Here is a 22,900-nt window from a genome sequence, read left to right as displayed (position 1 = left end):
CTGCTGCAGCAGCCCAGCAAATTCCTAAAATGCCAGATGTGCTCAGAACTGATAACCTGTACATCCCAGCACATCACTTGCGGCCTGGAGAATGAGAAGAGGGACAAGGCAGAGGCTGGGGGAGATAAGATGCACACACATGAATGCCTTTCCCTTTACACAGCTCTAAATAAAATTAAGTGGCTCATGTCATTTCCACTGCCAGCTTAGCTCAAACATGGTAAATTTCCAATTCAGCTCATTCACCTCACTTTGATCCATGCTACACATGCTGCCTTCTATTCATATATACAACCATCACTGACAGCAGCAGAAAAAGCATAAATCCAACAATAAAACACTTTTCAGAGTAAGAATCTAGTGGGAACTACAGGATTAGGTATTTTTTCCTTTAATGTTTTCTTTACATTTTATTAGCCTGATCTTAACATGGTGCAGCACAGTTTTATTTCTCTTGCAGCATGTAAGAGATCAATGCACTAAACACACCCAAACCAAGTAAGCTTGAGTAGATTAGCTTTGCTACTGGCCTTGCCCCTAAATCTTCCTTCTTGGCCTTTCAATTAAACCATGCAAGGCATCTCCTTAGAGCTACAGCTTTTAAGTAAACAGATAAAAACTTGGAAATCTCAGAAAGCAAGTTAAACATAACACTTAGCATAACAAAATAATGACACAGCAACAAGACAGATATAAATTATTTAAGTAAATGCCAAAACTCAGTTTCTTTTTTTCAATATTTCTCCTCTTCAATTCTGTCATAGTTTATTAGTTTATTTACAAATGATTAGTGTAAATTACAGGTCATGCAGTTTTCCTTTAGACCAGAACAAAATTTACAAAAGCTTTTAAACACAATCTCAAAAACAGGGTCTTGGGGCAGAAAACAGGGTAGGGAGGAAGGAAAGAATGCCTGTGCGTATGTGTCAAGGTATGTATATTTGGAAAGCAAGAGACAAGGGATGTTTGCATGTATTCATAGAAAGAACTGTATTACATACATATCCTACATGCATAAATAGAAAGTAACTGAAAATCTCTTATATAAAACAGCTTGCTTTTATATCATGTCTTTGTGACACATCCAAAGAACTAAACCCCAATATACCACCAGGTAAAATAACCCTCAGAAGAAACATGGTTTGGGTAAAGAAAATTCTAGACCTGGTTTGCAAAGACTCAATCCAGATCTGCATTTTTGGAAGATAATTCAGAAGAAGTTTTCGACTTACCAAGAGGTCTTCTGTATTTAAGAGAGAAAAAACTTTAGCTGAAGAAAACTTCCAAACATGACACTCTTACTGTGCATTAAGTTTAAAAACAAAATTAGCTTACCACAAACACTGAAGCACTCAGACTTCACAGCTTCAGAGAATAATGTAATACCTTCACAGATCAAGCCCTAGATGAGGATCAAGTCTTATTGCTATGAGATTCTTGGCTTAAAAAAACAGTTTTGAATTTTAAAAAAATCAGCCATGGGCACTACTATTTTATTCAGCACATACTTTGCACCAGGAACTGGTCACATTTAATGGCAACTAGTGATTCACTATTACACCTCAGAAATAAAAACAGATGAGAGGAAACACATGGAGCAACATCAGAACCACCTCACCACCTAATTACCTTGAGAAAGGGACTACACACTTACTACAGACACTGGCAGATAGATGTTTATGCAACTAAAGCACTGTCTGCACTCTTTCTAAATGACAGGAAGATTATTTAATCCTGAGCATCATAGGGTGAGTGGACCCTCTACATACGCAACAAAATTTGTAGTGAGTTTGTGGGAATTCTGTCCAGGCCTTAACCTCAGTAGAGTCTGTTTACAGTTTTCCCAGCCTAACAGGATTTGTCTGGCCCATCTACAAAATGCAAAGAAGTGGCAAAGATAAATTACGTTGCTGCTGGTTTGGGTAGGGTGTTCAGTGAGTTTTCTCTTAATGAAAGCTTGCAAAGTAAGAGCCAGAGCTCCTCACAAATCCGGGTGTCACTTGCAATCTAGTCAACAGTAATACAACTTAAAAATTAGCTTCTTCACGTGTTTACTACCTCAGTGAAACCAGGCTGACCTTCTGGAGGTTAGGACCCTTGTTTCGAAAATGCAAACTTATTAATAAACATCCCAAATTGGTGATTGTGGAGTTTTATTACCCTGAACTACTTCACCTCAAACTAAAAACCACATTAACACTTCCATCAGTTGGGAGATACATAACCCGTTAATGCACCCGTTGATGCACTTCTCTCAGATGGGATCCAGAACAGCCCCTCCTTCCTGCACCAACTCTTCAGACTTCTTTTCAGCTCTGAGTTCATCCATCAGCAGGCTGAAGGAGTCATCTAGTGGCCACAAACAATTCCTGCAGCCTCACTAGTTTATGTAGTCCAGCTGCCAGGGCAAGACAAGGTTTTTAACTGCTTAAAGCACACAAGCACGGACAAGAGTCTGCTACAGGTCCAGTAGCTGACCCATGGCACGGTCCTTGCAGCCTTGCTCATGATGTTCCCTGTTCATGTTCCTTAGTGTGCACTAGATACTAGTTTCTCACCTCCAGCCCATGTCAAGGCCAAAACCAAGTCTCTCCTTACACATGGGAGGAGACATGGCTGTATTATTTCTAATCCTTGAGCATCTGCTTGTTCCTCTTCAGGTGTGGGCAAACCTTTTCTGAGTAAAATTGCTACCCCTGGGAAGCACCAGTTCAGGTGACATGGATTAAACTGCTAAGCAGCAGCAGCAGCAGCATGGCAAGCAAAGGATCTTCCTTGGCCCACATCCCTCCTCTGCCATGAACCCATTGTGTAGGCTTGGACAAAGCACATGGGTACCCAGGTAAGGTCTCTCAGCCATAGGACAACCAGCTACCTAGTAACATGCAAAAGAAAGAACCATAATAGATTAAACAGGTATCTCAAGTATGAGTTAAAATAACACTTTGATAAACAGTATTAACATCTATAAAAATCTTACTAAGTTTCATAAATATTTGTAATGTTCAAAATTCTATCAGTTCTCTGTACAACCCCTCCAGCCAGGTATGCTACAGAAATTTAAGAGTAGAATTTTTTATGAAAACATCAAATATTCATTCTTCAAATGAATGGCCATTTCAACTACGTAAGAAAGTGAAAAACATAACAACATACTGGTTTCAAAACAAATTCAGATCCATTTTTTTACTCTGTGTTACCTGTTGAATGACTGAATTGCAGACACCTAAACACACCTTAGGCAGGATTGTCTTACGCTTTTTTTCGTTCCTGGAAATCTTTTTTGCTGCCACACTAATGCCAGACTCTGGAAGAACACATTGCTACTGTTCCTTTACAGTGCACATGTTCACACTGTTTATCAGAGGTGAATCTAATACAGTGAGCATCAAGTGCTAATCATCACACACAACTTTCACACTATTTTATAATACTCCCCCTTACACCCTGCCATGAGGTTCAACATCCTATAAGTTAATCCCAGCAGCAGCAGCTTCCCCTCCCTACCCCCAAAATAAGGAACCATGTGTTCTCCAAACGTTTCAAGGAAGCCAAAAGGCTTCCTTAAATTAATACTTAACCTTCTTGTGATTCAGAGCTTCCACCTGCCTCAATAACCTACCTCAGTCACAAAGGCATCACCTAGCTTTTTCCATCAATCCTATGCATCATTCAGGTACAACAAGTGAAAAATGCTATAATGTGCAAATTATCATTCTGATATGGTTAAGGAGCCCCAACCTATTTCAATCTGCAGTTGAAGGTGGAAAACAGTGGTACCACACTATACAAAGACGTGAAAGAAAAAAAAAATATCCTTGCAAGCCCTAATGTCAGAATTAAAGAGAGAAGATTTCTTCAAAATGGTGAGGGCATGAGCAGCAGCTAAGTGATGTTTAAAGCTCTGATCCCAGCAAGCAATACCTCTACCTTGCTTTACACATCTAACAAATTAAGTGTTGGTCAGATTGGCCCTATGTGGAGGACCTGCAGAAAGACAGACTCTAAATCATATTTACTTTTCCAAGATGGGGGACATCTTATCCTTTTAGGTCAGTAAATCACCAAGAGCTATTTCTTGCTACTCACTGCTCAGCAGTCCAGTCACAGAGGTATCTGAAAGTGGGAAAACAGTTCTGCAGCACTCAGAGGTTTGTACAGGCACTACCCAGATTTATTTCTCTAGTTAAACAGGCCTAATTTGTACTATCAACAAAAATAACATCAATATTTTTTAGCCTTAACTAGTCAGAATCATATGACAGATAAGGCCATTTTTAAGACATTATATAACATTGACTTTATTTGCATTTTTACTTAGACATAAATTTAATTCACTTAAAGTTTATTTCTTTATCTATGTACTTTAAAAATAAGATACTCTTCGGTAACAACAGTGAAAGCATGGGTTCGCTACTGGTCTAACACAGCATGCCAAAAAATGTCACTGATGAAATCAGTAGCAGACAGTACCAGAGGTCTACTCATGTCTACTGTGTTAGGGCAAGTCTCATTGCCTTGTCTCATGTTTCCAGTAAATTGCAAGAGTGAATGGGGATCAGGAATAGCCACCAAAGCTCATTTTGTCCTGTTACTACAGCAAAGATGCACATACTTTTTCTATTGCATACATATCATACATACCCATACCTAAGTGTTTACAAGTGTGGGTATGTGTACGTACTTTTTTGCAGGTACATGCAAGATAAAAGTGAACACCACACAGTAGGCCTGTTTTGCAAAGGTGACTTGCAGAAAACAAAAATAGTGGCAGACTTGGAAACGCAAGAAATTGCAAAATACCACAGCCACTCTCTAAGCCACTCGCGCTGTGTCTTAACAGTAAAATGAGAAGCTCCTTCTGAGCCTTTTACTACTTCTTAATATGCAGATCAGCCAAAGCATGGTACTTTGTACAAAACATGCACTTTGTTAGTGCTGCAAATACATACTTTGGCATACTTGCTTTTGATAAATGGTTTATGATATTGACCAGGCTTCTACCACACCAAAAGACAGCCATAATATGCCTTTTCTAGAGGTCTTACCACACACAGACTACCTGGGAACTTTGCATAGCTGGGTAGCTGCCTGCCCCCTTGCTCCCCAACAGGTTTGACAAAGGGAGCATATTATGCTCCTTAATCATCTTCAAGAGATAGCACAATATTAAAGAATTAATTTTTTCTAGGTATAAATCAAGGAGGCTGACCATCTCAAAACAAACACATTACTGACTGAAGCCGAAGCATCTCTACAGCCTCTATTTGCACCTTAATTACTCAGCAGAAATGTGCTAAAGAGTTATCAGTCAACTGAAGATGTCCTTCTCTAAGGACCTGCAGGAAAAACTGAAATATCTCTTAGAACTGCCAAGAGCAAAGGACTTATTTGCTTTTATGTGCATTTCTCAACTCATACTGTCAGAAACGTAATCACAAGCAACAGTGTAAACTGACGATGATATTTAGAGTATATTCACTTCTTATGAAAGCTCACCTGGAAAGTACCTATTTTTCCTCTGCCTAACCACCACTTCAACACATCAGTTTGGATTCCTTGTCTCACTAGAGGTCCAACAGAAAGCAGATGTCAGTACCTGCAGCAAACATCTCCAGGTGCAGATTCCAAATTCACAGAGCAAGGACTCAAGTCAGACATTAAGTTGAAAGCCCAGCATCTAATTCAGAAAACCTCTACCTGAGTCTTATTCCTGTGATCATTTTGAATAAACCATGAACCCCACTACAGATGAGAAGGCCTCAGTCATGTTGTTAGAAGATACTATTGGTTTTTTGCAAATGGGGCCTGGCTAGCTGCCTGCCTTACTGGAGCCTTGAAGGGAGAAGGAAATACCTGAAATCTAGTTACACTTTACTGCTCCTGACTAGCAAGAACCTGCTTCTTGAGTGAATTGCACCAAAATTCTGTTTACTGAGATTCTGTCAATACATAAATAGGCCCATGTGGAATTTGCCTGCATCTTTACCCAAAAAACTTCCAGGTGTCTACACACCTGACTGCTACTTCCAAGTTACTCCATACATCAACAAGCTTTGAGGGGCAGCATTAGTTACAAAAAGAAAGTTATTTAGTTAAGTATGGAACAGTTACAGCTACATTAGCACAATTTTAAATTTAAAACACCCTCACATATTCCTGCAGCTAGCAGGGAACAAGAAAACTTCTCCCTCTGAAAGAAAAATACAGTCAAACCAAGTAGCCAATTTTACTATTTTTTTGTTGTGTTTGCATTTCTAGGTCATTGTTTCAATCCTTTTGGCTTTACAAAAGCTGTGCAAGCTTGAGAGGGATATTAAAGTAAGTTTTCTTTCTCATCCTAAAACTATCATTCCACTCGTTACTTTCCCACAATTACTACTTTTGGTTTGAATAAAGTTTTCAATTAATAGTATAATTTTGCAGCTTAAGGTACCCTAAAATATTACTTAAAAATCTGAAGACCTAATATGCCACATTTTTCTATGGTTTTCAGAGGGAAAGGGAAGGAGCACAGACAACATTTTCAACTCTAAACTCTACCATTTGAGCAATTTCCAAGCAAAGTAAACATTGATCCTTTTATCCCTTGTCAAAATCCACTATCATGGATTTCTGTACTTGCATGAAGTCTCACAGAAAGTACCAAGGACCCAAACAAAATGCATGGCAAAATGCATTAGCAAATCTCAGAACAGGAACTCTGTATTGGGATACAAAACATTCAACTTCCCTAGCCAAAACACAGCCCCAGTGAATGCATGCTGAATACCTGTTGTGGGTTTTGCCAGCACCCAACACATGACAAAAGCTTGAAAACTACTAACAAAAACTTCCTGTATGCCACAAAAATAATGCCTGAGCAACTGATACCACACCACCACTTAAAAAACAATCAAAAAAATATTAGCATATCGGCCAGAGAAATGTACTCTTTTTACAGACCACTTGAGAATCTGCTCTTTTTCGGGTAGTTCACCATTACTGAAAATCTCAAGAGTAACTGATGAAATTAACACTTTACAGCATCAACTTGAGAAACGATCACAGGAGAAAGATAAAAACAACATCACAATTAAGACATGTTATCTTCAGCATCACTAAATAACTGATGCTATCTGCTCTGGAAACTATCCAGACAGCAAAATCATATTTAAAAGACACATGGAAGTCCCTAGTAGAAGAAATAGACAGCAGTGTTCTATTTTTGGAGATATATCCTCCTCCTCTTACACTTTTACTTAGCCTGCCCTAAAGGCTCTAGCTTGACAAGCAGCAAGCATAGGCCAGCTCTAAAACCAAAATGAGTTATGTCCCCTGTCCTCCTGTTTTGCTACTACACACTCCTGGACCCCTTTTTAGGGGCAACAGAACTTCAGTTCTTAAGTCTGATTCACAATACATTAGCTGATCCACCAAGTAATAGTCAGTTCTATCTTTAGGTAGAAAGAGTTAAGTTAATAAAAACCATTAATTTTAGCTATGATCATTCTTCCAGTCCAGTTCATTATACAACAAAAACACTAGCGTGGCCCCAAGATGCAAGGACTGTTTCTTCCAGTAATAGTGCTGCCATTTAAATATGTTGATTCACTATTACTTCTGTAAATAATGTCTTATTCTACTTCTTTGTCAGGGAGCTGTAATTCAAATAATGTCTGTGTCTTCTATCTACGATGAAGATGGTGGTCAACACTGCAGATTTTGAAGGTGAAAAAAAATACTCTGGGAGCCATTCCCTTAATTCTTCATGCCTACAAATACAGAGCACTTATTAGTACCCTTGTGATCTCTCCAATGAGGAAGTATCCAGCTTTAAGATACAACTTCTTATCCCCCTTTGATGGATTCCAAAATACATTAACCAATTTCTACAAGCCAAGAGAAAATTAGGTTGCCAAAGTATGACAAGAGAAGCAGAAAATGCTTTGACTCTAGCTATCTGAAATAGGAAAATCAGTTATAAGAACCAAATGTAGAGCCACTGGTAGGAGCCCTTTTTATTGATACAGGTAGGATTTTTTACAGCAGCCCCCTATCAATTATAACTGAGATGCTGAAAATAGCTACAAACTGAATAAAACAGCAAAAAGGTCCAATAGCTGTTGCACTTGATGCTTCACATTATGCAGAGGTACTCAGTGCTACAGAGTTTCTTTACTCGCAGAATGCAAGCAAAAAGGCAGTAACTTTGGCAAATAAGGGTTGATACTTGGGCCCACAATGGAAATGGAAATCTACAGCATAAGCACATTTGCCACACATTTCTTGTTAAGACATTCGCATGTAGAATTATCTTTAGATTCAACACACTGAAACAAACGGGCTTGTGTTGTCTTTTTAATGCGCTGATAAAATGTGCACACCACATAAAATGTCTTTAGCGATTATTTTATCCCTCAGAGTAATGACATAACACAGAGTTAATTTCTTGAGCACAAGTCTAAACCAAGTAGTAGATTTAGCAGCAATGAATTTAGAGATTGCATAGAGGTAAAACCATGCAGTGCAGTACACCCAGCATACGAAAACAAATATAAAAGATGCAAGGCCACATAGGACTGGAAATTTTATTATTACCTCCTATACAATGCTCCTCCACCAATACTCAAGTGGAGGCCACAGACTGGACTATAAAAGTGCTTTGTTGCTTTGATTTTGGCCTTACACCTTTACATACAAAGCTGTTCAACTACAAGCAGTAAGTGTGAGCCAGCAATACAACACACTTATGACTTCTACTTTCCCTGAAACTTGAAGAATCACAGAAGTATACAATCACAGAACCACTGGGGCTGGAAGGGACCTTGAAGATCATCTGGCTCCAACCACTCTGCCACAGGCAGGGACACCTTCAACTAGACCATGTTCCTAAGAGCTCCATTTCACCTGCTCTTGAACACCTCCAGGGATGGGTCAACGTCTCAGAGCAACCTGTGCCAGTGCCTCACCACCCTCACAGTGAAAAATTTCTTCCTAATATCTAATCTAAACCTACCCTTCTTTAGCTTAAGGCCATGCTCCCTTGTTCTACCACTACATTCCCTTGTAAGAAGTCTCTCTCCAGCCTTCTTGAAAGACCCCTTAAAGTATAAGGCTGCTGGTAAGAAGCTAACTTCCACCAAGGAAAAATGGCAAGCCAGTCATCATCAAAAATAATACCAGAAATCAACCCCCAATTTCTAATTTACTGTACCTCTCTCATTTTCACCACAATGCATCAAACTTTAAAACACATGCTTCTCCAGAATGGCTTTCAGCAAAGCTACTGGAGAACTTCACTGTAAGATCTAATAAAGGGTTACACGTCTTTCATCTTATAGATCAATAAATTAAACTTGTCAGAACAGAAAACAGCTACTCAAATCACACACCCTTGCCTGGATCCTGAGCACAAGCAATTCTGGTTAGGCCTCAGATGATCCTGATCAAGATCTTTGATTTGTTACTACTGTCCCCTGTCACCTGGGGAGCAGCTCAGACCTTCGGACAGTGCCCTGTAGCTGTGGTTGGCAGCATCCAGTACCAGGCTGGCCCACCACAGCTGCGTGTTCGAGTGGCTTCCCATGAAGAGTCCTCTGCAAAATCACTCAGAGCATCATGGCCAGAGCAAACAAAGTCGTCCCATTAACCTGACTGTTAATAGGCAGTAATAAAAACACAGCAGAAGCAGAATACGACAACACAAAGTATTTGTGTAACCCCTACCCTACCACCAGTTACAGATTAGCAACTTCAGAACTTATGTTCGGGGGAATACAGAGAATGATGCTCATCTGTTTGAAAAACTGAAAACTGATTAATGAACCTGTGATATTTACATTCTTCATTCTGTAAAGAAAAATAATTTAAAAAATCCAATGCAACAATGTAAGAAGATACCTTTCCATAGAAATTGTCCATCTGCTGCAACTGAGATTATTACACTTTTCTCTAAACCAACCTGGTTTCTTTTCTGAAGCATGCTTGGCAACTGTAAAAAGTATTTTTTCTTTTTTGCTTTTTGTGTCTATAATTTTATTTCCACGTTATAACATCACTCCCTCAAATACATCACTATTCTAGATCCACAATTACTAAACCACTGTAAAGTCTCTTCTCTTGCATTACTCAATCCATCCAGAAGTTCTGAAATAACGTAAGTGGGTTTTTAAAGTTGTTTAGAGTAAACTTCACCTTTATCATCTGTCTTTTATGGCTGTGTCATACCTATTTATACTTTTCAATGAGAAAAACCAGACACTTACAAACTCTAAAATTTTATTGACTACAGATCTTTGCTATGGTAAAATACATAATTTCCTGAGTATACTCCATTACAGCATTAGTAGGGGCAAAACCATCTAATCCGAGACGACCACAACATAATTGGTCGTCTCTTGTTATTGAGTCGGGCTAGGTTGCGACTCTTAGTTCCTCCTCCAACAGCTGCCTGGACCCACGCGAGGTACGAGCACCACTCACCTCCTCTGCCTTCCCGGTCACAGAGCTGGCACACAAGTGTTTTCGGCGCCGCGCTCTGCCATCCTGCCTACAGCCCTGGCGCTCTGCAACATACCACGACCACCGTGAGACCGCTTCTCCAGCCCGGCGTTCGCCTGTCACAAACAGAGCCCGCACAAACATTAACTCCAGACCGATGAAAATAACTCTTTCGGGGGAGGAGTAACAGCGCTCCGAGGGAAACGAAAAGCAGGAAGCTGATCTCAGCAGCGCGGGGAGCACGGACGGGGCGGAGCGGAGGCACGGAGCGAGGAAAAGTGGAGCAAAGACTCGCTACTTATAGCTCGGCTTTGGCAGTATGACCAACCAGCACCGCATTACTGAAATACCAGCGCCGGGGCTGACACGGATGCCAGCACCCCCTCGCCCAGGGGCACAGGCCCGCGGCAGCCCCGCGCAGCGCACTCGCCGCACAGGTACCGGCCCTGCACAAGCGGCCCCCACACGCCGCCCGCCCTGCTGCCCCCACAGCCCCCGGCCCAGCAGCAGCCCCAGATTCCTCCCTGCTCGCCCCGGATGCTTCCCTGTTCGCCCGGGCCCGGGGTGAGGGCTGCCGTGGGCGCCGAGCCCGCTATCACGCGTGAGCCGGTTTGAAAGGGCACGTCCTGCGGGACGGACTCAACGCTCCTGTTCTGCAACTGCGGGAACTCCTCCGGCGTGCTAAAAGCAACAGATTATGGCATCTTCTAAAAGACTGAACTGCCGCGTCTAACGCGTAAATAACTTCTTCTGATGAAGTTTAAAAGAAAAAGGGAGGGATTCTTTAGGAAAACAGCTTCAAGAACTGAGAGGCTTTTCATTCTAAAACTCAAACTGACTCCAAGCAGGGCTTAACCTCGACAACAGCATCTCCCACCCTTTAAGAGCTTTCTCTACCTCCACGGGGCTCCCGTTTCCACGAGAAGGCAGGCCACGGAAACTCGCTCCCTGCAGGAGCTGGCAACCCTGGGAAGGCTGGTGCTGTCGTCCTGGCCTGCGCCAGGGCCGGGCTGCTTCTGCTGCTTGCCTGTCCCCCACATTCCTCAGCAGTAAGGCTGGTGTGGGTCATTAAGACAGCGTTACAAAGCCTCCACAGAAAACAGTGATATACAGCACTCTGACTAAACGTGAGCTTGGAAAACAAAAGCCAAAAAACGGCAAGGGAGGGTGGACTGACTACCGTGAGAGCCATCAGCCAAATGTTTCAAAGTAATAATTAAAATTCATAACAGGAAACAGCATGGCAGTGGATGTTTGTAACGCTCACAGAGCTAGGATCTGATCTATACCTCTCAGCCAAAAGGAGACAATCCCCATGCATTTATGGCTTTTCTAAATGAGGCTGTGGAGGTAAGTAGGGACACTGCATGGTTTGTACATTTGTTTTGCCCTCTTTCAGGTCTCAGTGTTTTTCCCCATTAGCTCTATATGGCAAGATGCAGGGTGTTTTGGGCCAAAATGAAACAGTAAATCAGTTTAAGTGAAGTTCTTACACTTTCAAAAATCACATCTGATGGGATTATACTATACTACATTATACTATATATTATATTATATACTACATTATACTGACAGGAGAACAGAAAACAGAGGCAAGGTGGCCAACCAATTTTATTTTTAACACTTCTTTGATAATTTTTCTCTTGTCTGCTCAGTATAGGAACCTGTAGCATGTCTGACTCCCATTTGGAAGATTCCGTTCCAGATTATGAAACTCAACAACTTCCAAGAAAGTATTTAATGACTCCTTTTAAATTCACTGAGGCTTATTCACTTTTTTGACACTGTTTCAAAGTATGTCCTATACTCAGTTTGTAGACAAATCCAGACTGAGCTAGAAACACAATCACACCTCTCTCCTGGCCTGTCTCCAAAGCCTGTGGCCTTCGTTTCCAGGAGTGGACAGACAAGACCCATGCCTTTGTCCCAAGGTTTCCCAGTTCACAGCCTGGCTGTGGTGACTGCAGTTACACTGAATCTTCAGGCTGTAAGCTGAAGGTCACTGATGCAGACATACATCCCCATCTACAGTTCCTCCAATGGAGCAGTCAGCTCCAACCAAGCGGATGCAAAGCCTCATTGCAGCGGGATCTTCAGGTGCTGCAACAACATCACAATAGCCACAAGGAGACTAAAGGCAGCCTCAATCTCAGCATGCAGGCTAGGCTACCCAGAGTATGAGCAGCAACATACCACATCCTATCCACCCTAATAACAATGCCATTTCTGCATTAGTGTCCCTGTAGTTTGGCAGCTTAAACCCTTTTCAATCATAAACTGAGACACTAGTTTTACTCCCATGAGTACTTAATGATTCTTTTTGGGGGAAACTATTATCACTGGAGAGATATACAGCTGCTTCCTTACTAAGGAAACATACATCTTAAAGCCAGAACTGTATCAAAACTGCAAATGTGATTTACACACTCAGCCAAACTCAGATTTAATGAGGATTTAAACCAAGTAACCACAAAACCTGCATGGAATAATGTGCTGCGGTGGTATGTGGACCAACAGCAGACAAGGTGAAAATACAGGTAAGAGCTCCTAATAGTAAATGACTTAAAAGAAACAGCAAAGATACTCCCAAAGTGTCTGTATTTTCTGATACAATTATTGTTACATAAATACCTGGGCTTCTCTTCAAATCAAAACCAACAACTGTACCTCATTATTCACAGTTCTGGGAGTCCACAACACTTGAGATAAATGAGCTCACAAGCCCACCACAAATCTCAGGGTTATTCTGTGTATTTCAGAGAAGCTGTTTTCCTACCTGCTGTATAGAAGAGATTCTACAGCATTGAGCACTGCTTTCCCTCTGCTTCTCAATTTGATACTCAATTTTGAAAGGACACTTCTTAGTCCTCACCAACACTGGAGAGTATTTGTTGCTACAGTGTACAATACAGTCTCCTTCCTCCCCTCTACTTTTTCACTTCAGGTACACCTGAGAGTATTCACTAGATACAGAAGAGCAGTCTCTGGCACTCCTGACATGACAGACAAGGACAATTTATTTCAGCAACCCCAAAAGCAACAGAAGCATCTTTTTTTTTCCCCTAAAAGAAGTACTTCTAGTAGCAAATAAATATAAATGACCATTGTTATGAGGTTAACTAACAAATCACTTAAGGCACATCTTTAAAAACTAAGGTACATATTCAGTCTGTCTTGGAAACAAAATAAAACTTTCTCACATCTTTTTAATTAACCTGCTACTATTTATTTTGCAAATGACCTGTAACTATTCTGAAAGACCCTCCTCTACCAGCCCACTTCAGTCTTTAATTATTGAAGGCATTTCATCCTTAAGATGACAGGTCATGCAAAGAAAAAGCTGGTAAAACAGGCTAAGTATTGCATTGTTTTCAGTACAAAAAGCTCCATTTCTTTAACCCTGCCTTTCTATGCAAGAAACTTCCTTGAAAAACAAGAGTAGCATCTGCTTGAACTTCGAGTAATCACTCTCTGCTCATTTGTCTAAGTCTCCTTGACTGAGGTCAAGAAAAGTACATTTTAAAATCAAAGTTTACCATTTCAGTATGATTTCACAGCCAGGACTGTTAAAGTCATGTTATGCCACCATTCTTTTCAAAGCAAAACAGTCTGTGCTTAACACTACCCACAGTTAAGACTTCTGTCATTATCTTTGCTGACTAGTGTTATTACCCTGTCCAGAGGTCTCCCACTGCAGTACAGATACAGCAGTACATGAGGTTTTAACACTGCACTCATTACTTCCTACAAGTCTACAAAAGAAACTAAAAAGATGAGTCTGTTGGTAGGCTTACATTCACTCTTTCAGGCATCCATATCATCTACAGGACAATGTTTTAATGCCTTTAAAGTAATTTTGGAAAAGGTGAAAACCCACTAAATTGTGTCAGCTTTTTTCTTGCAGGGAGATCCACATTTTTTTAAAGCTTGAAAATGGTCAACAGGGATCATCTTTTAGCTACTAGATAAAAATCTACCTCACAAGAAGGCATAAGGAAAGAAGCAGCAAGCCCTAGAAGTGTGGGAATGAACACACTTAGAAGTCCAAGCACCTTCAGTCAAGCAGTTACTGCTTTAAAACTAACTTGATGTTTTGTATTGCTTAAACTACAGCTGTCAAAATAAATTTCTATGCGATGATTTCTCACCTCTCATTCCCTACATTAATGGCAGGTGGGGATTAGGCACTAAACTGTCTCCATATTTATTTAAAACAAGCCAAGCCAGAGGTAGTTTGATCACACATTTACTCACTCCATCAAGTTTATCTATCTTGTCCTGAACTGACATGACCAGTTCTCTTGGCTTGTTGCTTGGGTACTTTATGAGCATTAAAATCACTGAGTAAGTGACCAGGATGGAGACGATCTGGTCAAAGAAGATAGAAAAAGTAGCACTGATTAATCTTGCCTGGGTGAAGGCTTTCCCCTGCTATATAGCAGCGAACAACGAAATTAACGAAACAAACATGTATCTTGAGCTTATGCTTACTGCACCCCAAAACTTAACCTGGAAGTGACTATCAGTGAAGACATCCCAACAATTCTCCAATCAAATCTGCAATCTCAGTCTACTATTGTAAGCCCGCCTCCAGTAAAATTCAGACCTGAACTGTGCTCACATATACACAGAGTATGGCAGCAATACTAAGTAGCATCTCCACTGAAGCTCCACATTTTATTCCAATTCCATGAAGAAGTACAATTTTAATTACTAAGTCTAAACAAAGTCACTACTCACCTCAAAACAGATGCAATCACCCAATCCAATGTTTATATAACACTGCAATACCACACAATTAATACAACACTAAACAGACACATTAACTGATAAAACATTCCAGAAAAAAACTGACAATCTGTGTATTCAGAAATAGAAGAATCACCATTTTTAGGACTCCTGGATCTCAGAACTTCTAAGAAGTTGTATCCAGTATTTTCATATTTGCACATGTACATGGCAGTGCTTTCTGAGCTATGCAGTACATTAACAGCACATTTCCATCCTAGAAAGCCACTGCCCTGTTACCTACTGCACACACCCACATATCTCAAACATCAGAAAAACTTCAGGTACAAACATCATATCTAAATAACGCACAAAATATCCAAGCCAAAAATCCTGCCAACAAGCAGCATGCTGTCTCTTACTTATCCCTCCCCCACACTGTTATCCTGAGAAGTTAAATCCCAGGTCTTCTCTGCTATAGGTGGAAGGTACTCAGATACTACATACAATGTGGCAGAATAAAATGCTATTACTGTTGCCCCTTTTTAGAATTACAAGAACAAGTTACCGGCAAATTTACAGATGCAGAAGTTTACTTCTCACAATGTAAATTCACATATTACTTGCAGCAAAAAAACATCAACACATTACCAGTATCAAAATTTCTTAAAATTAGGAGGATTTTGTCTAGTTTTTACTTTAAGAATAATGACAGCTGTTCTCCATGAGGTTAAAATGCAATCCCAAGTTTCAAAAATAAACTTCCATTAGTATAATCTTCTCTATTTTCTAGTTCTATCAGAAACAATTTATTAGGACATACACTTCTGATTTCCAAAACAACCCAGTTTTCTTCCTAGATGTACTGCTGCAATATTTTCAAAAATATGCTTAAAAGAGGTGCAAAGACTCAAAGAACAGTTGAAAAGAAAACTATTTCACTCTGCTAATTTACAGCAAGTTTTATAGTTCCTATTCTCCCTCCTAAATGGAAAACTAATTGTGGTAAAACATCAAGCCCAATTAGAAACAGCCACTACATTCAACTATTTATTTGAAATTTCCTTTAAAGTATGTATAATTTTTACAGAGAATGAGTATGTACTCATACTCCTATAGAGTATGTATAGTTTTTACAGAATCCTGCAGCATTTGGGCCAAATCTTGTCATCTTTTCTGCAGGGGGAAAAAAACCTCACACTCTCTCCAGTTTCACATATCATTCACTAAGTACTTCACTGAATTCAAATCCTAATATATATAAAAATAAATCTTTAACTTAATCAAATTTAACTTATTTTAATGAAACGCTGAAAAACCATTACAAAAGCTTGAGTTCTGCTTTCAGGATACATTTGCAATTTTCTTCAGGTTTCAGTATTAGCTTGCACACTAGAAAGCCCAAGTTGGGCACCCATTTGTATATTAAGACAGTGATCAAGTGCCATGTGAAACTTGAGCACCTGAACTACAGCTCAGATTGTTGGAGCTTGATCCCACTGGTGTCACTTCTGCCAGAATTCTGAAGTTTAGCTTTGTTTGGGGATGTAATCTGTGACCTTTAGCTTTCCTTTTACATTTAAGGCCCAAAAACCCAACAGACCTCTGTAGGCACTGGAGAAAGTTGGAGAACAAAGTGGGCAAGATTCAGAAAACAGGGAAGTGACTTAAATAAATATATTTTGTCTGCATCTGTGGACAGCTGGCAGCTGCGCCAGCCACGACGGGAGATGAAATCAGTCTCTGTGGCAGCACTGAGTGAGAGGGAGCAAGCATGGAGGAGAGGTCAGGTCCCTGCAGGTGGGTTGCCATCCCATTTCTGGCATATTCAGGTTTTATTTTCCTCCATAAACATGCTTGCTGGAAAAGTGAGCAGGGCAGCAAAAGCAGCAGGGAAATAATTTTCATTCAGTTTTACTTAAGAGCAAACCCTGCCTGACCTTTAGCTGTCCTTATGCTGCTTTAACCTATGGCTGCTCTCCCATCTCCACAGCCTCCCCTGCCACCCCTGCCCTCTGGCAGAGAGGGCCCACCCTATCCCAGGGTGCCTGCAGTGGTACATTGGCACACATCATGGTTTTGGAAACAGCTGGCCTGGCACAGCCATCCCCGGGAAGCAGAGCTGCAGGACCATGGCCACCACAGCTGTGAGCAAGGACAGAGGACTCCTCCCTGGAAACATGAGGAAGGGGGGATTATGCCAGCATGAACGCACCATATAAATGGAGTAGCCAAGATGAAAATCCAGCAAAAAAAGAAAAATTTTCAACTATCCCTGTGAATTTCTGCTGCTTACTGTTTCTTATACCAGAGCAAAATATCTGCTGTAACATCCTTTGTGACAATGTCTGCTCTTGTCTAATGATCTGACACCAAAGCCAGATGTGAATCAGCAACTATTACATGGTCTCTTCTAAAAGCTTCTCTACTTTTTTTCCGCATACCATCTAAAACTAAATAAGAAATTCTTCTCGTTCAATTAAAAAAAAGGTGTTATTTTATCCTCTGGTCTGTGGTATTCTCCACAGTGTTTGTGTGGGACTCAGGGTTAAAAGAAGTATTTACAACTCAACTCTTCACTTTAAGAGACTACAAAACAGATTACCAAAAGTCAAAATTCATATTTTACTTCAAAAATACAACTTCCCCCCTAAAAAATTTCCCCAAATCAATTAATTTTTCTACATTCTAGCTTCACTCACCAGAAGTTAATGAAGTATGCCAAGTGATACTGCACACAGAAATACAGCATATCTCTTCAACAAAAATCATACAGGATGCTTGCACTGAAGTCTAAAATACATGTGTGGAACACCATAGAAGAGGGTGGGTCGCTTCCTGCCACTCCAGCATGGATGCAAGGAACACAGATTCCAATCTACATGTTATATAGCTGCCCATATAAATACAACACAGTAACAGCATTAACATATACAAGCATTTTGGGCTTTTTTTTTTGCTTGTGTTTAACTGACAGGAAGAAAAGGTGTAAGATAGGCTATTCTTTACCAAAGGAGCTTTACAGACCCCAACCCAACATATGTCCTTGTTCTATGTCAGAAGAGCCGCTATACTTGTCAGAGTACAACACTGGCTTGCCAGTCATACAAACTGTCCTATTTCTGCACTTGTGCAGCACTCTAAGTTAAACACAGGTTCACAGTAAGAGCTATTATACAAAAAACATCATGCTGTGAAGTGCAGTTTCTGCAGAGCTGACCCACTGATACTTTTCCACCACTGCACTTTGAACTGCAACAGAGCAGTACAATGGCCCATAGGAGACCAAAAAAACTCCAAGATGCTGTTGTTAAACTCTAGAGAAGTCATCAGCAGCATCCCTGCATCTCTCAACTAGCTGACCAACACTGCTGCTCTTTGGGACCCTGCCTGGTACAGCCCAGGAAAAGGCAGGAGAACAAAAGCAACTGTTAGCTTTGGTGCTGAAAATACCTGAGCAAAGGTAAGTGTGCTCCTCTAGAAGCAAGAGACTGTAGTAACACGTGATTTAGTGTAGTTCAACATCTTCTCCAACATTTACAATAAAATGATTCCAGTATTACAATTTGATCTTCTCCTTGGTGAACATGTGGCCTGTGAATTTAACAGCATCACTTGTAAACCAATGCGGTATATAAACCACAAAGATTAACTCCCTGTCAACAGATACCTATGCAAATCTTCAGCACACTAGTTGTTCTATTTTTTTTAATGTTACTTTTTCTACCAGGGAGTGGAGGGAGGGTTGGGGAGAATGTTAAACACAGCCTTGATACTAAATGGGCTGATAAACACTAGGTACTTTAGAGAAAACACAGGTACCTTGGTCTCAGTGCTGAGACCTTAGTGCTTACTTCTGTATTTCCCATACATTCCCAAGGACTCCAGTTTTCAATGACAGCTTCTTTAAGGAAGGGCAGAAAAACAGGGCAAAAATTCCACCCCAAGCACCAAAAGCAGTAAGCTCATCCTCCCCTGCCTCCCCCACTCCTATAAAACCCAAGAACAAGCCCTCTAATAAGCAGATCTTATTCCCAAATAGTATTCACTTTCAGCAACAACAAAACTTATTACCAAAATAAATACCCAATTAATTGAATAATCATTTTCCAAGAGAAAGTAGTGTTTTCAACATCCAGTGCTCTAAAAGAAAAGCATAAACAGCATTTGCAACCTCCTAGCACAGGGGTAGCTGTTACTGCAGCCTAACCAGATCTTGCCTCCTGAAGGAATGTCCAGGACACATTCTTGTCTCATCAGCACCAATTGTCAGTGACTGGCCCCAGAGACTCAGTAGTTTTGGTAGCTCCTAGACACAGCAACCTGATTTAAACCAACAAATCAAGCACCAGGAACTCTAAGTGCAGCAGCCCAGCCCCAATCTGCATGATCTAACCTCTCCTTACTCAACGCAAGTTAAACTAGCGCACACAGAGCTCCATGCTACCACTGCCAAACCATTGCCAAACCCCTACTGATACCTATTCTGCCTTATTGAAACAACCCTTGGGTGACCACAAAACCACGTAGAGACATACTCTTAAGATTTGAGATGATGCCGGGTTTTATCAACATGTACTTTTAAATGCTACATTTTAGCAAGGTGTTTCCAAAAAGTTCATAATGAAAAATCTCTCCACTTTTTCTTTATAAGACCCCGCATGCTGCACAGCCAACTCTCTAGACCTCAAAATCCCTCAAATCAGACTTGGGAGGGATGCACAGAACTCTGGGCTTAGTTACTAAGCAGGCAGTATATATTTGCCCATTTGGCTGGTTGGACTCTTCCTTGAGTTGGGCATTTACCAGAGGCCAGTGATACCCTGCATTCCCAAGCTGGTCACAGAGAAGAGAGGGCACTCAGCACTTCAGCAGGGAATCTAGTGGATGGGGCAACTCCAATTGTCCCTGAATTAACCAAAGTCAGCAAACACACAGTTGGGGCATTTAAGACAGGGTTTGGCAGATAGGGAGGGAAGACCCTGGGTTCCCTGGAAGAAGATAGATATGTTGGAAGGGCACATGCCCTGTGCAGTCCTCTTCACTTCCCACCTGTTTCCTCTAGTAATACTGCGATTAATTTGGAGTTATACAGCAATTGCCATCAATTACCAAATTATTCAATAATCTTTACTAAGCCTCCCAGTTCAGTATAACAATTTTAAGTATACCACAAAGCAGGTATCTCTTATGACCATTTATTTGCCACTGCTGAGAAACACCATCCCCCAGCATCCACTGTTCTCTGGAAAGCTACTCCTCTGCCCAAAAAGACGTATGCCACCATACACTCCAGAACCTTTTTCTGTACTGACTGTGTGGTCAAACTAAAATGAGCTGCTTGCACTACTCTTTCTAACCCTGGTATTATCATGATCGCTGACTTTTTGTGCATAAAGAAATGTAAGAATCAAACTTTACCCTGACACAGTAGTCTGAAGAGGCAGCAGTAGCAGACTCTCTGCAAGCCACATTAACATCCACATTTGCGCATATGGGGACTACACTTAACACTGTTGAACACAGACATCACAGTAACACATGATCTTCCGTCTTAAAGTCTGAAACTGATTTTTTTCATCATATTTACATACAGGTATGTAAGGTTTTTCCAAGTGTTTCACATCAGTATAAGTGACCCACTGTTACTGAGCTGCAATGGAAGTGAGGCATTTCCCTCACTTGTTTAACTGAAAATTTCAAACAGAAGAAATGACAGATATAGCCAGGCTTGTTTCAATAAGCAACAATTACTTAATAATCCACAGCTGAGAGTCATGATCCTGGTACATTACTCTGTAAATCATGCACCTTTTTAACTGCACTGAACAACTTTCACTAGTACATTCATCAAACGCTGAATCCTTGGTAATTGTTTACTTTCTAATTATTATTTCAAGATTTTTATGTAAAAACTAGGCTTTCTTTGAAATTAGAGGCAAATGAAAGGTGTAATCATTGAAAAATCACAGATTTTTCACTTGAAACTGTAAGTATCATCTGACTGCAGCCACTAAAATTACTCAGGTTAGCTCTAAACACAAAGGTTTTTCTAAATTTCAAGCATTCCTGCAAATAGGGGTATAAAAATAAATGTTCCTGAAGCTCACATATTTTGGCAGGACAATGGCTTATGATACTTCTTTGTGGCAGCTGGTGAGAATGCTCATCTCTATCTTGTCCCATCATCCCTGTCACTAGTGAGGTATAGGTATTTTACAGGACAACACACTAGTGCAATAGGTCTGTAAGTCAAGAACATTTAAAATCAATTGTGCAGCAAGTTCCTTTTATCAATACTATTTCCTATCAGGCATGGAAGGATTTTCACTTCACCTTACATGGCTACTACAGATATCCCCCTAACACAGGCTTAGAAACTTTCTCTACATCATAATGACGAGCAATTGACATCGAGTGGCATGGAATTTTACATTTCTTACAAGAGTTAAATTCTTTTTACTCCTAGTATCTGTCTACTGATTAAGGAAGCTACCTAATTTTAGGTAGCTGTTTCACCTACCTAGTCCTACTGAATTGCACTGTTTCTGTTGAATCTGTTGATTTGCATTGTTTGTGTTGAATCTGTTATACCTTAGTCCTACTGAATTGCACTGTCTGTCCACATAAGCAGCACTGTTCATATTCCCAAAGATACCTGGCTAATATACATATTTGTCCTCTCATTCAAAAAAACAAAAATGGATATCAGCTGATTTAAAGTAAAATCTCTAAACACAAATCAAGAGATTCACAAGTCTCAAACCAACACTTTGTGGTCCACTGAATCAGAGATAACCACTTCATCTTATTACTATTTCTTTCAGTGCTACTTCTGCCAACTAAAACCCTCCAGTCCACGGATTTCTAAGGCAGGTCAAAGAGGTTTTTTAAAAACAAGACTTGGAACTCAAAAGTGCAAGATTAAGCAAGCATGGGGATATAACCACAGGTCTCAAATCATGCTTTTGAGGAGACATACTTGATTAATGCCCTTGCTCTTTTGCTGTGCTTTACATCCTGATCACAGAACGTTTCAGGAAAGTGCTAGCCCATCAACACGTACATGAAAATAAAAGCAAGAAAAGTGGAGTAAGAATTCCAGCAGCCTAAATAAAGATTGGGGCACTGGGGAAAAAAAAACCAAAATTTCAGCCTTATGTTCTATATACTAGCCAATACTGTCTCACTAGTTATGATAAGCTATTATTGCCAACAATCCCCCAACTCTAACACTTTTAGCAATGTTTTGACTCTTCAACTTCCAAAGTAAAATACCTCTGCAGCCTCACTGAAGCAGCAGAGAATTACTTTGCTTCTGCAGTTCCTCAGCCCTGTGTCCCACCTCATGGTCAGCATTCCCACAGTGTCAATGTGAATGTGCAAGTTGGAGATGCGCACTGCCAATGCATTAAAACTGTGAATGTCAATTATCACCAAGTTCCTAAATGGATTCACCCCTGTCCTCCATTTACAGTGACAATGCACCTTATAAGCAAATTATCATCAATTACTGAAAATAAAGGTCCTGTTTTGTTGACAAAGTAAGAATGCTTGAATTTTCTGTCTGGAAGTAAGATTCTTGAGGACAGAATCTTGCCCATTTGCCAAAATTATTCACAAGTCTAAGAAACACAAAGGTGGGGTTTTGAAATGTTGACCTAACTGGCTTATGATTTGAATGCATGCT

At 40.4% G+C, this 22,900-nt stretch overlaps 1 protein-coding gene across 23 annotated transcripts in view; it reads right to left on the bottom strand.

Moving 5' to 3' along the window:
• BBX (BBX high mobility group box domain containing) overlaps nucleotides 1-22,900 on the bottom strand; it is a 137,281-nt gene that overhangs the window by 92,532 nt on the left and 21,849 nt on the right. For 7 of the 23 annotated variants that reach the window (XM_038159253.1, XM_038159188.1, XM_038159214.1 and 4 more), the window contains one exon: nucleotides 10,465-10,598. The exons of the other annotated variants lie outside the window; for them this stretch is intronic. The gene's annotated coding sequence lies outside the window, so the exon portion shown is untranslated. The remainder of the gene's footprint in view (nucleotides 1-10,464; nucleotides 10,599-22,900) is intronic. 23 annotated transcript variants of the gene reach the window in all.

Source organism: Motacilla alba, chromosome 1, assembly GCF_015832195.1.
Source record: "Motacilla alba alba isolate MOTALB_02 chromosome 1, Motacilla_alba_V1.0_pri, whole genome shotgun sequence".
Classification (NCBI taxonomy): Eukaryota; Metazoa; Chordata; class Aves; order Passeriformes; family Motacillidae; genus Motacilla; species Motacilla alba.
This window is presented reverse-complemented; position numbering and strand designations above follow the sequence as displayed.